The sequence below is a fragment of the Octopus sinensis genome, linkage group LG2 (assembly GCF_006345805.1).
Source record: "Octopus sinensis linkage group LG2, ASM634580v1, whole genome shotgun sequence".
Lineage (NCBI taxonomy): Eukaryota > Metazoa > Mollusca > Cephalopoda > Octopoda > Octopodidae > Octopus > Octopus sinensis.
The window spans coordinates 170489464-170506355 of record NC_042998.1 but is presented as its reverse complement, the minus strand read 5'-3'; the positions used below and the strand labels follow the sequence as shown (position 1 = coordinate 170506355).

The 16892-nt window shown below is 36.5% G+C and overlaps 1 protein-coding gene across 5 annotated transcripts in view; it reads right to left on the bottom strand.

Annotated features, from left to right (window-relative positions):
- Nucleotides 1-16892, bottom strand: part of LOC115232557 (putative inhibitor of apoptosis) — a 79471-nt gene that overhangs the window by 21456 nt on the left and 41123 nt on the right. The window contains exon 1 of one of the 5 annotated variants that reach the window (XM_029802509.2): nucleotides 5543-5696. The exons of the other annotated variants lie outside the window; for them this stretch is intronic. The gene's annotated coding sequence lies outside the window, so the exon portion shown is untranslated. Of the gene's footprint in view, nucleotides 1-5542; nucleotides 5697-16892 lie in introns of those variants that run through there. 5 annotated transcript variants of the gene reach the window in all.

The window sequence follows — 16892 nt, the reverse complement described above, 5'->3', positions numbered from 1 at the left end:
ATGGGGTTAGTCTGGGTTTCACATCCATAAAGCATTTAGCTTTACAAAGTTTCTTCGGACCCTAAACTTGTAGGCCTATGGCCCCCCTAGCAAGTGAACTCCAGCAAATGGCTTCTGTAGAAAATGGAGGAGGAAAAGACTTCACTAGTCAAAAATCAGAGGATTGTCTTTGGTCGACCATTCCTCTGTTAGCGCGTGTATCCCAGGACACTAGCAGGAATTTCCTGAAGCGTAAGCAGGATCCAAAGACCTCCGTCTTGGAGTTAAGGATGTTTCCCAGGTTGAGGAAGTCCTTTAATTTCGTCATCCATTTGGCTATGCACATTTTAACACCTATGATGATGACCATAACATCAACAACAACACCACCACTGATGATGTCCTCTATGCCAGCATTCATAGCACAGGTGCCAGCACCAACACCAGCTTCAACGACCCAACACCACCACCAACAATGGCAGTAGCAGCATTGCCAACACCTGCACACAGAGATGCATTGAATGTTCTGGTAACATGTTCTAGCAGTGCCTCTCCAATGACAGATCCTCTTCAGGATTCTGGAAAAGAAATATGCTACATCCTTAGCTAGCCAAGACAAAACTCCACACATAATATCATCCCATGTCTTCCTGGGTCTACCTCTTCCACAGGTTCCCTCAACCGCTTCAGTGTGGCACTTTTTTACACATCTATTCTCATCCATTCTTGCCACATGACCATACCTGTGCAGTCGTCTCTCTTGCACACCACATCTGATGCTTCTTAGGTTCAACATTTCTCTCAAGGTACTTACACTCCGTTGTGTATGCACACTGACATTACACATCCATCAGAGCATACTGGCTTCATTCCTTGCAAGCTTACGCATGTCCACAACAGCCAAGGCCCATGTTTCACTGTCATGTAGCATGACTGTTTGTACACATGCGTCATACAGTCTACCTTTTACTCTGAGTGAAAGGCCCTTTGTCACCAGCAGAGATAAGAGCTCTCTGAACTTTGCCCAGGCTATTCTTATTCTAGCAGCTACACATTCAGCACACCCTCCCCCACTACTGACTTGGAAGCTATCAACTACTTTTATATGTATATATATATACATATATAACACCAAGAAAGTTAGGGGTTGTGGATCCAACCCACTAAGGGATAATTCTTATCCAATATACTGTTGGTATAATACCCAATTATTAATACACAAGTGTTTTTAAATGCAATAAACTTACTTATTGTATTAAATGGGTGAAGATAAAGAAATATTTTACCATTAATTTATAATATAAATAAGAAAATGGAGAAGCACGTTAGTTGGTTCATCAACTTTAGAACATTAAAATGTTAACTTATTTATTTATGAAAACGACAACCATAATAACATACATACATAGAGTATATTATTCAATGCATATAAGATAAAAATACAAGCAGTTATTAAAAAACATGAATATAAATTATTAAATCACTTACATCTGTTTCAGCCTATAGATAATAGCAACTCAATGTTCCTATATTAGTCAAGTGTATATATATATATATATATATATATATATATATATATATATATACACACATAAACATATATATATATACATATATACATGTACATATATATATAGATAGACATAATTATACATACATACAAGTATATAGACAATTAATTATATATACTGGAACATACATATACATCCATATCCATGAGTACACATATAATATTTAATTATTACTAATATTATTATTATTATTATTATTATCATCATCATTATTATGTGTATTCTTCTATTCACAATACATAGTGTAAGAAATTTAAATATAGAATTTACTATAATATATAAACAGATGTTTATGAACGATGTAAGCTTATTAATTTTATAATCACAGTTAATATATTCATATATCATACAGTTAATATATAGTTATTTCATTATGATTTTATTCACACAAATATGCAACCGAAGAGTTTAAAGTGCCAGTAACAATAAGGCTGCTGACTGGGAGAACACAAACATGGTTTAAATAGGAAGCTTGGCAGGAAAAAAATGTGCCTTTAAGCAGTACAAAAACGACAAAAAATGGCAGGTGCAGTTACAGGTTGTACAGGTTGACAGAAGAAAAGCAGAACAAAAATGATGCATACAAATGGGTTAGCTGGAGGTAAATCTAGATGGGCGGATTATATATATTTATATATATTTGTGTGTACAAATGCACGTTCCCACGGCTTTATTGATTGCATTCTCTGGGAAAAATTCAATTTAGTATTAAATCAAATTTCACAGTATAAATATATATAATATAAATTGGAGATAAAACCACTATTATGCAACTCAAACAGTGATAAACATAAACCAATACATAAATAGCAAATAATATATATTTTTATAAAACATATAACTTATAACTAGATCTCAAAAAGTATAAAATGAATGATCAATATATAATATAATAAGTAAAAACACTATGTACGTTTCATGGCTACAATTAAGTTTAAATTTAATTGAAATAAATTCGATTTAAAATTATAGTCAATCTTCAGGTTAATGATAATAGTTAAATAAATAAGCAAATAGAGTTAAACAATATTTATTTAAGAAATAAATAATATAATAATTTTTCTTTTAGAAAAAAACTCCATTAACTAAATTAGAAACTTAAAACATTAGGATTATTTCCTACAACACATTTATTATGTCAAATATAGAATTTTTAAGGTAAAAAAATAAATAGAAATATGTATTTATCTTTGAAGATATAATTTGGCTTAAATAAAAACAATAAACTCTCGAATATCTTTAACTCAGTTATACTCCAAATTACCAAATTATTTAACAAAATAATCACTATTAATATTTTTAGATTTAAGTTCACATCTAATAATTATAAAATAATAAATACATAAAAATAAGTATCTAAATTATAATCAACAAATATAGTAATTAAAAATCTAAAATTTTCTCTGTCAATAAATATATAGACATATAACCAAAAATAAATAAATTAGTCCATTATTACTTACATAAATATTATAAATATTTATAGAATATACTTATGAAATACAATTTAAAAATTAAAAATCAAATTAAAAGCGTATAACCTATCTTAAAAAACGTATGACTATTTTATGATCTATATATCACAGTGACTAATATCTTAAAATTTACGTACAGTTATAATAATTATATACTAATAATTAAATAAATATACATATCTAAATTATCATTAACAACTAAAATAATTATAGATTCAGATTTAACAATCAATAGTTATATAGAATACAATAAAATTTCTTAAATAAAAAAGTTTACTTAACTCTTGAAAACCGTGTCATTAACCAAAATTTCAAAAAAAAAAAAAATATATATATATATATTTATACACCCACATTAACAAAAGTATCTAATATGATCTATAGTGGTACGCTCTGAAAGAGTATGAAGATCTAGTGGTAATCTGGGTGGAGTGGTGGATCAGTTGAGGTACTGAAAGATCGGGAATACGGTATGAGAGATGGAAGTCACAGACAGGATGAAGTTCATTGAGGCAGGATCAAACTGGGGTGACCACGTGAGTGTACATAATATGTATTTCAAATTTACAGGAAACAAAAGATGAAGACAGGTGAGGGAACCACAATCAGGTGTATTTGTTTGATGCTGGGAAGAAGGGAAAAGTCTTTGATATTTCAAGCCTACACTCTTTGTCAGAAAGAGCTGAGAGGAAATAAATGAGGTGAGAATGGAAAAAAAAATTGAGCGAGAAAAAGAATATGTAGGGATTAAAGGTTCAACATGATGAAATGACATATACATACATACACTCACTTTCATTTCAAGAATTACATCATTACACTATGAAATTTGTACTGATGAGATATATATATATAGGTATTTCTAGCATTTTTAGCAACAGCTGTATGCATACAAATGCTCGCACATGCATTTCTCTTCGTGTTTTTGTTATTTAGTCTCAGGTTAACATTGGTTCTGTAGACCAATAAGGAATGACATCCATATATGATCATCCTATCTTATATATATATATATATATATATATATATATATGTTAAAGCACAATGTATATCAGATGACATTATTGAGATGAAATTCTTTTATTTTTGTTTTTACTTGTAGCCGTCGTTGGCTAGTGACCATGCTGGGGCAAGGCTTAAAAAGTTTTAGTTGATCAAATCGTTCCCTATACTTCAAAAATATATTTTGAAACATAGTTACAGAAGTGTGACCTCTAAATTTGTTTCCTAATAACTTTCTGAAAAACAGATATTTTTAAATGAAATTTTCTACAAATTCACTTCAGATGGTGCAGACTATGATTATATCAGAATTTTGTGTGAGAATAATTTTCAGATGGGGTGGAAGGGGAGTTTTGGAAAATTGGTCATTATAAAACTTAAGACCTATTAACGGACCCCCCCCCCCCCCCAGCCTATTAGGTTTAAAAAAAGTGTGTAGAGAGCGAACATGACAAAAAAATTGCGTGCCAGGGGCTGGGGGTTGGGTGGGTAGAGGACTTTCGGAAAATTTACAAGATCCAATTTTTCCCTCATAACTTTCAGGAAAATGGATTTAAATTTAAAGTGAAAAAACCCAAACCGACGTATACAACAGGTATGTAAAATATATTTCTGTGTATTTCTTTCTCTGTTCATTTTGGATAAGCTGACACACAAACACAAAAATTCTCCAGACATTTAGCTGTTATTTTTAGCATATCGAGTTTCGTGGTGAGGGCTTCACATGCCATGGTCCTGTTGCTGTTTCCCTATAAATCTACGCATGCGGAAACGGATTAAACAAGCCGTTCATTTTCACTTTTAGACAGCTGGATGAGGTGTGGAGTTTTTCATTAAAAAAATTTGAAATTAAATTCCCCCACCCCATATTCTTAATCTCCGTAGTTTTTCTATGTAGATTGAAAAGGAAATTTTCAACAATGTTAAAAATTAAAAATTTGGTGGTGGGGGGGGGATTAAAAATTTTGAAAATGTGGTTTTTTGCATGTTCGGAATCTCCGTCATCGGAAACATAGGAATCAGGTGACAAAAAAAAAAAAATCGGAAAGGTCAGTTTAGTGGGGTGGAGTGGGGTGGAGTGGGGTGACTGTCCATCCATTTTATAATGCTTCTTTTCTGTAAACTCGCCGAGTATCCGCAATTGATGGCTCGCGGACCGGTACCGGTCCGCGGACTACCACTTTGAGTAGCACTGCCTTAACGAACGGAGGGGTGAGACCGACGTGATCGCACAATACACAAGTTCTGCAGGGCCGGGCATGTCGCAAGGTGGATCCGTGCAGTTGCCGAATGGTATCCAAGTGATCGGAAACGGCCACTTGGAACACTTCTCCAACGATGTGAAGATGATTTAGCAAAACTATTTGGGTAAAAGTGGAAGAGTCCATTGTTAAGTATAACAACACCCGATAGTCTGGTCGATACATGATAATGCCAAAAGAATCTATATGAACCGGTTACATTATGCAAACAATATTACAAAGGAAAATAAGAATCACAAGAGAAAATTCTTACAAATTTTAGACGAAAGAAAGCAACAACTGTAATTTTCACAAACTGCACAAAACTATGAGGTATATAGAAACAGTAGTAGACTTGTCCGAGAGTATGCTGAAGTTTCGGAGTACCGGCTGCTTACACAAGCTTTTGAGTGAATGAAACAGGAAACTTCTTACCTGTTTATATACATACGTAAACACTATTTTTGTGAAAGTGGGAAAGTTCACTTCTCTATAAATAACTTCGAGAGAGAAGGTGTGTGAGAGAGAGATAGAGAGAGAGAAATGCGTTACGCTATTATTCTCTCTCTCTCTCAGTCAAGTACGCACTCGAAATAGATATGAGGAAAAATTTTTTTAAATATGTATGTCGTCACAATCTTCCACATCAATGCACGACTTTCTCTCTCACACGCACACATACATACAAACTTACACACACAAACACACACACACACCACACACACACACACACACACACACACACACACACACATATATATATATATATATATATATATATATATGTAGGAGTGGCTGTGTGGTAAGTAGCTTACTTACGAACCGGGTTCAGTCACACTGCGTGGAACCTTGGGCAAGTGTCTTCTACTATAGGGGCCGACCAAAGCCTTGTGAGTGGATTTGGTAGACGGAAACTGAAAGAAGCCTGTTGTATATATGTATGTGTGTGTGTCTGTGTTTGCCCCCCCCCCCACCAACGTCGCTTGACAACCGATGCTGGTGTGTTTACGTCCCCGTAACTTAGTGGTTCGGCAAAGGAGACCGATAGAATAAGTACTAGGCTTACAAAAATAAGTCCTGGGGTCGATTTGCTTGACTAAAGGCGGTGATCCAGCATGGCCACAGTCAAATGATTGAAACAAGTAAAAGAGTCAAGAGAGTAAAAGTAAACCCTCAGGCCTTCAAGCAGGCTATCCACATGCTAGAAATAACAGCCAAATCTCACAAAACTGCGACAACATAATATAATCAATCTACACACCTTCTTGCAAAGATTTCGGAAAGGTTTTCTCCTGTCCTCACCATTTCCTCCCAATTTCTTTTGCTCAAAACCCCCGTTTTCGGATACGGATATTCCGGAAAATTACCAAAAATTGGCGTATTGTTAATTTCGTCCCCCACCATTCCCTCCAATTTCTTCATTTTTGATTTTTTTCCCTAACCCTAACCCTAACTACAAAAATTTTTCGAAATATTCTTCAAAATCATAATCTCCGTATTTTTCCGCATATTTTGAAAAAAAAAAAAAATTCTGAAAAAAGTAGCCGTACACAGCGAGGGGACGGAAAAGTGTAATTTTTAGAAAGACTTCCGCCCATTCCCCTACCCCAATATTCTCCCAAATTTGTTTATTTTGTAATTTTTTTTGCCAAAAATCCCCGTTTTCGGATACGGAGGTTCTGGAAAATTCCCCAAAATCGGCATTGTGAAATTTTTTCCCCACCTTTCCCCCTCAACTTCTTCAATTTTGACTTTTTTTCCCCCCAAAACTAACCCTAAAACCCGAACCATAACACTCTTACCCCAACCGTAATCGTAACCCTAAAACCATAACCCTAAAACCCTAATCCTAACCCTAAAAACCTAACCCTAACCCTAAAACCTTAACCTTAACCCTAACTCTAAAACCGTAACCGTAAGTACAGAAATGTTTCGAAATTTTTGTCCGAATCATGATGTCCGTATTTTCCCGCATTTTTAGTAAAAGAAAATTCTTAAAAAAAAAAATTTCCAAAGATTTCAGACTCATAATCTCCCTATTTGGATCTTTTCGGTTTGAACGGCAGCTTTTAACATAATTTCTAGGTAACTAAAAAATTTTAAACTTCGTATACTGGTAGAATGTGTTTATAAAACATCATTTTCTCTTGGCTTTCTTGAGAAAATTCTATAGTTTGTAACATATTTCGTCTTTAATTTCTTGCATTTCGGCAATTTTAACCAATCAATTACCTCCATTGACGTAAATAACATTCTGTGCATAATGAATATTTCCCTCCTTTAAGAAGGGACATATTGGGTTTATTTACATTTGTGAAGAAAAAAAGATACCCTTCCCCCCATCCCTAACCCTAACCCTAACTAACCCTAAATGTAAAATAGATTGAAATGCAATAGATCGATACTCGGGTCATAATTATGGGTGACAATTTCATATGATACCACTAGAAAAAACTGCCGTTCAAACCAAAAAGATCTTAAAACAAAACAATGTGAAAACATTGCGGGAAATTCCCATATTACTGGGGCTGGTGGGTAATTGAAATCTTGAAAATGCAATTTTTTGAAATCTTATTTGGCATAACTTCAGCGTAAGTACCGGAAGTACCGGATACATTTCAAGAAAGTTTTTTTTTTTTATATATGGGGGGTTAGGATTAGGGTTAGGGGTGGGAGAAAAGGGTTTCTGTTATCTTCAGAAATGTAAACAAAGTCACGTGTGGGATCTTTTCTTTTTGATGGACGGAATTTCTAGTTAACTAAACAATTTGAAACTTCGTATACTGGTAGAATGTGTCAAAAGAAAACATTATTTTCACTTGGCTTTTTTGAGAAAATTGTAATTTGTAAGTTTAACGTAGTTTAATTCTTCGAATTTTAACCAATGAAAAGATCCCACGTGTGTACCTATACCGAAGGATCACCACTTATTTTTCAGAATTGGATTCTCCTTAACCAAAAACGTGGGATTCCATAAAAAAAAATCAGTATATATATATATATATATATACATTTTACCGGAAGTTATGACGTAAAAATCGGATCTTATGAATTTTTCGAATGTCTCCCTCCCCACCCACTCCCAGGGTCGTCAGTTCGCATTTTTTTCATATTCGTTTTCCACATAGTTGCTTACGCCCATGAGACTGGTTAATTTTTTTCTCTTTTGTTCCCGGGTGAGGGATTGACTGATTTTTCTGGCTAATATATGTACAGTATATCACGGGTTTCTGATTTTAATTATTTCTGTAGTAAAATAAGCATTTTCACTCTTAAAAATTAATAAAATAAAAAATAAAAATACAGTACAGTACTGCATTGTATGACACATTAATTAAAGTATATTAAAAGAAAATACGTAGTGTACCGTAGATGCGTAAACAAAGAATCGCACATACTGTATGGAAAATGAAACTCAGGAGGCGAGTGTGTGGTGTTGTTTTGCATTCATAATAAAATAAATATATACAAATTATAATAATAATAAATATACAGTGCAATAATGGGTAACTAAAAAATTTTAAGCTTTGTATACTGGTAGAATGTGTTTATAAAACATCATTTTCTCTTGGCTTTATTGAGAAAATTCTATGGTTTGTAAGATATTTGTTGTTTTTTTCTTCAATTTCTGCAATTTCAACCAATCACTGATGTCTATTGAGGTAAAAAACATTCTGTGCCGTATGAATATGTCCCTCGTTTAAGAAACAGATTGGGTTTATTTACATTTGTGAAGAAAAAAAGATACCCTTCCCCCCATCCCTAACCCTAACCCTAAAACAGATTGAAATGCAATAGATCGATACTAGGGTCATAATTATGGGTGACAATTTCATATGGCACCACTAGAAAAAACTGCCGTTCAAACCGAAAAGATCCCAATACTGTTGCTACTTCACGGATTGTCTCCTATCGCAGTGGATTTTGCAACGTAACACTCGCTATATTTGAGGAATTATTCTACTTCCGAGGTGGCGGAATTGTTACAGCATCAGAAAAAAAAAACAAAAAAAAATCTTTGCAAGTATGCTTTCCAACTCATTATGTTCTGAGTTCAAATCCCATTGCAGTTAACTTTGCTTTTCAGCTTTCCAGGATGAATAAAATAAATTACCTGTCAAGTACTGATGGCGATGTAATCAACTAGTCCCCAGCCCTCAAAATTGCTGACATTCAGTTTAAAACAAAAAACATAATTTTTTGCATTGTCAGCTCTAATGGAGTTCACAGGTAGTCAGTGAAACGACTACACCTTAGTCACAGATATGTTTTTGAGCTGTTCCCAATTAGAGGACAAGGTGGAAGAAATAGTAATAAGAAGACTGAAAAAGAGTTTAGGTCCTCAGCTTTTACTAACTGGTCTGTGGTAATGACTCTACAACTGAAACTTGTACTAACAATTCGAGATGAATTGCCTAAAACAATGGTTCTCAACTAGTTTTTGTCTATGGATCATTTTGATTCTTATCTTATTCTATGGACCCTTGTTGCCATTCGGTGTTTAAAAAGATCCTATTGTATTTTTATAATTAAATATTGGGAATCGTATAAAAAAACCATGGGGGATTCAGGGCACTTCAAATTTGGTGGGCCTCTCATCTTGGCAAACTAGTCAATTATAACCTGAAAAGCCATGTATTGCATGTAATGAATTTGATGTGTTAGCAGAGAAAGGTTAAAATAAACAAAAAAAAAACAAGTGAAAATATCGCTTTATAGATACACTTTTCAAAATTCAAATTTTTTCTCTCACACATCCATTAGCAGCGTTTGGCTTTTCATTCACTGTGAAAAAAGTACAATGAAGGAGGGAAGACAAGATAAGATATTTTTCTCTAATGCAAGTTACGTATGTTTCAGAATGTAGAATATGATAAAATGACAGAAAATTATGAAAAAGGGGAGTATATCATTTTAGTGGCTGCTGCTGTTCCAAAGGCTCGATGAGGTGTTGGGGGAGACAAACATTTAAAACAGATGGATTAAAAAAAAAAATGTTTTAAAAAAGCCTCTTTTCATTGTTTTGCAATATATGAAAGAAAGGGGAAATCCAGATAAAAACTGAAAATATCAACATATATGACAACTATTCTAAAAGTCTGCTTTTCCAGTTTCTTGTAAGGAGTGGTGAGGCACAATGAATAATATTTACTGTATTTCTGACTTAGAGAAAGATAAAAAAAAATTCTGCTGTGGATGACTTTGCCTTTCGTCTTTATGGAGGTCAATAAAATAAGTACCAGCTGAACACTGGGGTTGATGTAACTGACTTATTCTCATCTTGTGAAGTTGCTGGCCTTATGACTAAATTTGAAACCAATATTTTGGGAGGAAAATTTCTTCGTAAAAGGAAATTCTTTTATATTTTAGATATAAGGCTGTTGAAAACAACACCTGTAGTGTTTAATTATGTATTGTACACAGAAATATGGTACATTTTCTGCATTATGTTGTTTGTTTATGTCCCCATAACTTAGCTATTGAACAAAAGATTCTGATAGAACAAGTATCAATTTCTACAGTATCAAGTCTAGAAGATTCCCCCCCCCCCAAGATAGAAAAACCCAGAAGCCTTTGAAGTGAACCACTTGAGCATTATCTCCAAACTCAAATTCTCTTAGTCCTCTAACCCTTTCCAGTGCAAGCTTCCTTAAGAATTCAAATAGGACTTTACTTTTATCTGATACAACTAAAATCCTATATAGCATAGATAGCAAGCAGGGTACAAATTGTTGTCCTTAAATGCTCGCAGTTTATGCAACAAAATACATTTGTTCAACTCCTACGTCAGAAGTATTGACCCTGACTTCATCACTGTCACGGAAACATGGGCACATTCCTTACTCTGTGATGGGGTTTTCAACATTTCTGGGTACAATCTCTTCTGCAAGGACCGCATTAACCGCCGTAGTGGTGGTGTGATGGTCTACGTTCGTTCAAATTTTTCAGTAATTCCTTGTACTGATTTGAACGAATCACAAGAAGAAGTGACGTACGTATGACCATGTCAACACTTCTGCTTGGCGTTGTTTATCGTCCCCCAAATTACCATCAAGACACACAGCTTTGCGATATCCTCCGAGCTGCTGCCAGGAAAACAGCCACTTATGTTTTTATTGCAGGCGATTTCAATCATCCTGAGATCAATTGGGAAACCTTCCATTGGCCACAGAGCGCAAAGGATTCCGTTGAGCTTGTACTGGACTCAAACTGGTCACAAGTAGTCACCTCTCCAACAAGAGGCGACAACACCTTGGACCTGCTCTTCACCACAACTCCTGAAGTGGTTATCAATTATACTACGGAGGAACCTCTAGGCGACTCTGATCATGCTATGATCATCGCCAATCTGGCTCTTGCGGGCAACAACAAAAACCTGAACCATTTCCAATCTGCTTCCTTCGATTGGAAGAGAGCAGATTGGAACCTGTACCACACTGAATTACAGCACCCAAACTGGCATGAATTCTACAACTCTGGAGATGTGAATACTATACTCCAGAGTATCCTGGACTCAATATGGACAGCATGTGCAGCATCAGTGCCACGTAAACAGAAAAAGAACTGCCCCAAAAGTGCAATTTGGGAAACTTCAGCGGTTCGACTTGCCAGGAAGGAATGTCGGACTGCTGAACGGGAATACAAGTTGCATAAATCAGACACCAACAGGAAAAAGCGGAATAAATCTTCCAACCATCTCAAGCAAGTGACAAAAAAAGCAGTGCTTGAATTTGAACAGTGCATAGCAGCCAATCCTGACAGCAAGGTTTTCTGGAAATATGTGCATTCGAAGCAGAGACCTCACTCTCCAGTGGGCCCTCTTCACAACCCTCACACAAACCAGATCACTGATGATCCCAAGGAATGCACAGAACTCATTGCCGAGTGCTACGCAAACATATTCACTGTTGAAAATTAAAATGTACCATCTTCACCATCTCTAACAGCAAATTCCATAACAACTATGGAATTTACACCTGCAATGCTGCGACGTCACCTTCAAAATAAGTGCAACTATGCCTCCCCTGGTCTTGATGGAGTTATATACCTGCTTCTCAAATGTGGCAGGTACTTCCTTTTACACCAGCTTTCTATTTTTTTCCAGTACTGTCTCAACAATGGTGCTACTCTGGAGCAGTGGAAAACTGCCAGTGTCATTCCTCTGTTCAAAAAGGGCGACCGCACATCACCTGTCAACTATCGTCCAGTCAGTCTCACTAGCTGTATTGCAAAACTGATGGAATCGTGTGTCAGAGAAACACTTTGGAACTTCTGGAGCTCTCACAGTCTCATCCGACCCTCACAATATGGATTTGTCCCTAACTCCAGCTGCAGTGATCAGCTTGTCGAGTTCCTTGAGGACATTACTCAGATCACTGACAGTGGCTCATGGGTGGATGTTGTCTACCTTGACTTTGCTAAGGCTTTCAACTCTGTGCCACACAAAAGGCTTATGGTGAAACTCTCTGCAATGGGTGTGAGGGATGATCTTTTTAACTGGTTGAAATCCTTCATTCTCAGCCGAAAGGAGGTAGTCACAGTTCTAGGACAGCATTCTACACCATATGAGATGTCATTGGGTGTACCACAGGGATCTGTCCTTGGTCCCCTCTTGTTTGTGGCATACATTAATGACATAGATGCCAATTTAAAGAATGCCACAGTATTGAAATATGCAGACGACATCAAGCTGTACCTTGAAATCAAGAGGACAGATCCTGTTGTCTACAGCTCTTTTCTGCAATCAGACCTGGACACAATGCAGCAATGGATCTCAGACTGGCAACTGAAACTGGCTGTGGACAAGTGTACCACCATGCATTTTGGGAGAAAAAATGCTGCGTCCACATACTCCCTCCACAACACTGATATCAAGAAATCCTCTTGCAAGCGTGACCTAGGCATCACTGTCAGCAGTGATTTGCGTTGGACAAAGCATATCTCTAAAACTGTCAAGAAGGCCGAGGGTTTCTTGGCATCACTCAGCAAGACTTTTGTTAGCCGCTCTCCAGCCATCTATTTAAAACTGTATACAGCTATGGTACAACCACACTTGGAATTTGCATCATCAGTTTGGAACCCCTATCTTGCTCAGAACATTGACCTCCTGGAATCTGTTCAGAGACGTGCAACCAAAGCATACCCTCCATCAGACACCTACCATACTCTGAGCGCCTTGTTTCCCTGGGCTCTGAAGCTCTGGCGTCTGGCGACGGACTTGGTAAACACCCTCAAAGTTATCAACCACCTCACCAACAACAACACTGAACACCTTTTTGATCTCCATGTGTCTAACACACGTGGACATGCCTACAAAGTCAGAAAACAACACAGCTCCCATGACTTTCGGAAACATTTTTTCACGCTCAGAGTTGCTGAAGCATGGAACAAACTGCCTGCGTCAGTTGTTGACTGCCATGACACTGCATCCTTTAAGGCCCTCATGCTTTCTGAAATCCGCCGAAACTAGACCTGATTATACATACACTTTAGATGAGTTGTAGTGCACCTGGTCACTGTACACAATGTTTTTATTATTATAGCAAAACATGATAGACATTTTGGAATAGAATTAAACAGAGCCATAAGAGGTTTCCCTGCTCAAACACATGATAACATTAATAATGAGGTCAGCTACATAGCATTTTAGATATACTACCCAGAGTAGCTAAGAGAAATGCTGCTGTAACTATTTAAGATCATTTCCAACTTCCAACTTCCTATTTCACATCCATCAACCACTTGGTATGTAGAAAAAGGTGTTGGTAGAAGTTCCTTACTGTGTTCTCAGTGCAATCTATGAACACATAAGAGGTGCATTAGTCTCACAGGAAGGTTAACAGAAAAAGTGTGTGGCAGATGTGCATATACATCTAATACCTATTTTCCTATCTTTGATCTCATTGTTTATATAGACATTCATATACAAAAGATGTCTAAACTTTTAGTTCTGGCTCTACTTTAGAAAATTATTAAATAGCACTCCTAATTTTTCTCTTTCTCTAAAAAATCTTGGGTTTGGTTGAAAAAGGATGATTAGAAAAAGAAACAGGGAGCTTTATTAAAGATGCTCAAATCAAACACTGCAAATAAACAAATTTTGAAAATATGTGTTTGAGGAGAAGGTGTCAGTAGAGTGTATGGACTTTGGAATGAAATAATGACACGCACTATTGCAGAATGCCCCAAGTTGACCCTGAGAGAATATAAGAAATAGAGACATGATCAAGTTGTAAGCATTTTACACTGGAAGCTTTATCAAAATTTGGGGTTTGAAGCAGGAAGTACATGATACAATCATCATGTAGAAAGAGTACATGAGGTGGAAACATGCACAATTTTGTAGAATTTTCTAATTCAAACAGACAAAAAAATGGAACATAATGATCCACATACAAAGTAACAGACAAGGAAAATTGTATTTGTTTACTGATTAATCTGTCATGTCTATTCGATACCAGGAATTTGATGAAAGCAGATGAAAAGTCGAAGAAGTATAACTCCTTAAAACTTGAGATTGTAAAGATTTGGAACCTGATATCTGTCAAAATTGTACCTGTGATAATTGGTACATTAGGGACTGTAAAGGATGAAATAAACAAATGGGGAAAGGAGATTGGGGTGGAATGTCCTGTAGAGCTTCTACAGAAGGTTTGTCTCAAAGGAACAGGAAAGGTCATTGGAAAGGTTCTGAGCATTTAATGGCTTATTTAAGTCATGGAGATCTTAGGTTAGAGGGAGAAACTCACTATCCATATAAATTCTACCAGGAATAAGACAAATCCTGAGTCAAGGTAATAATAATAATAATAATGATATAGTAGACAGGGCAAGAGAGAGAGAGAGAGAGAGAGAGAGAGTAAGAAGGTGGACAAAACGAAGGCGGTGAGCTGGCAGAATCGTTAGCATGCCGGGCGAAATGTTTAGCGGTATTTCGTCCGTCTTTACGTTCTCAGTTCAAATTCCGCCGAGGTCGACTTTGCCTTTCATCCTCTTGGGGTCGATTAACTAAGTACCAGTTACGTACTGGGGTCGATGTAATCGACTTAATCCGTTTGTCTGTCCTTGTTTGTCCCCTCTATGTGTAGCCCCTTGTGGGCAGTAAAGAAATAAGAAGGTGGGCAAAAAGAAGAGAGGGAGATGACATGCAATTCGATAGATTGTAATGGTCTGGAGCAGACATATGGTGGTAGAGGAGAGATAATTTGTTGGCTCAGGAGGATGATCAGTGTAAAATATGGGTGGAGAACACAGTATTAAGAATGGAAAATGAATGTCAGTGAAATGGTTTTGGGTGCTGAGAAGGGTGGGGGGGTAAGTGGTATCATGGCAAAGCTGAAACACGCAGTTCTGCTTACATTTAATTAAAATCAAAATACATGGGACCAAGAGGTATTGCAATCTCAGAGTCGCATTTGGTACATGACCTGACAATCCACATGAATAAATTGCATCATATTAAGATAGCAACAATGTGCAAATGACTGGCTTGTTGAATTCTGAGATCAATCAGAATGAAAAACAGAAGGAAACCATACTGAACTGTGAACACAATTGTTCTCAAACACCTGGAAACTAATACTCCCAGTAATTTTGTTAAGGTTATGTGTTAAGTGCATAATATGAAAACTATCAACCAAAAACAGTACTGGGTGGGGAAATGGGTTTGAAAAAAAATTCATAAATTTTCGAATTTTTTTTTTTTTCACTGTGAATGAAAGCTTGCTTTTTTTTTTAAAGTACATAGTGGAAAAATTCTTTGGACAAAATCAGTCAGGAAGTGGGTAGCGGTTCATAAATTTTCAATAATTTGATTTCATAAAAAGCTTCCTTCCATCATTTCCAAGGGTGTGATGAAAAACAAATTTGAAAAATCCCCATCAAAACAAAGAAAATCCAACTTATGTGGGTGTGCTATTCCAAAAATTCACCAGGGAATTCTCTTGTGATAGATACCTGTTGTTTGTTTGTTCCTTCTCGAGCCATGCCTGGCTCATAAGGGCCGGTTTCCTGGTTTCCGTGGTGTATAGGTTCCCCACCTGACTGGACGGGACGTCGGTCCGTCGCAGGTGAGCTACAAGATGCAGGAGGAAAGAGTGAGAGAAAGTTGTGGCGAAGGAGTCAGCAGAAGTTCACCGTTACCTTCTACTGGAGCTGCATGGACCATAGGTGTTTCGCTCATAAGCACACACATCGCCCGGTCTGAGATTCGAAACTGTGAGTCCGCTGCTCTAACCATTAGGCCATGTGTTTCTTACCACACAGCCAACCTTGGCTGTGTGGTAAGAAGCTTGCTTCCCAACCATATGGTTCCGGGTTCAGACCCACTTCGTAGCACCGTGGGTGTCTTCTACTATAGCTTTGGGCCTACCAAAGCCTTATGAGTGGATTTGGTCGATGGAAACTGTATATATATATATATATGTGTGTGTGTGTGTGTGTGTGTATGTGTGTGTGTGTGTGTTTGTCCCCCACCACCACTGCCATCACTTGACAACCGATGTTGGTGTGTTTATATCCCAAAACTTAACGGTTCAGCAAAAGACACCGATAGAACAAGTACTAGGCTTACAAAGAATAAGTCCTGGTGTCAGTTTCTCTGACTAAAGGCGGTGTTCCAGCAT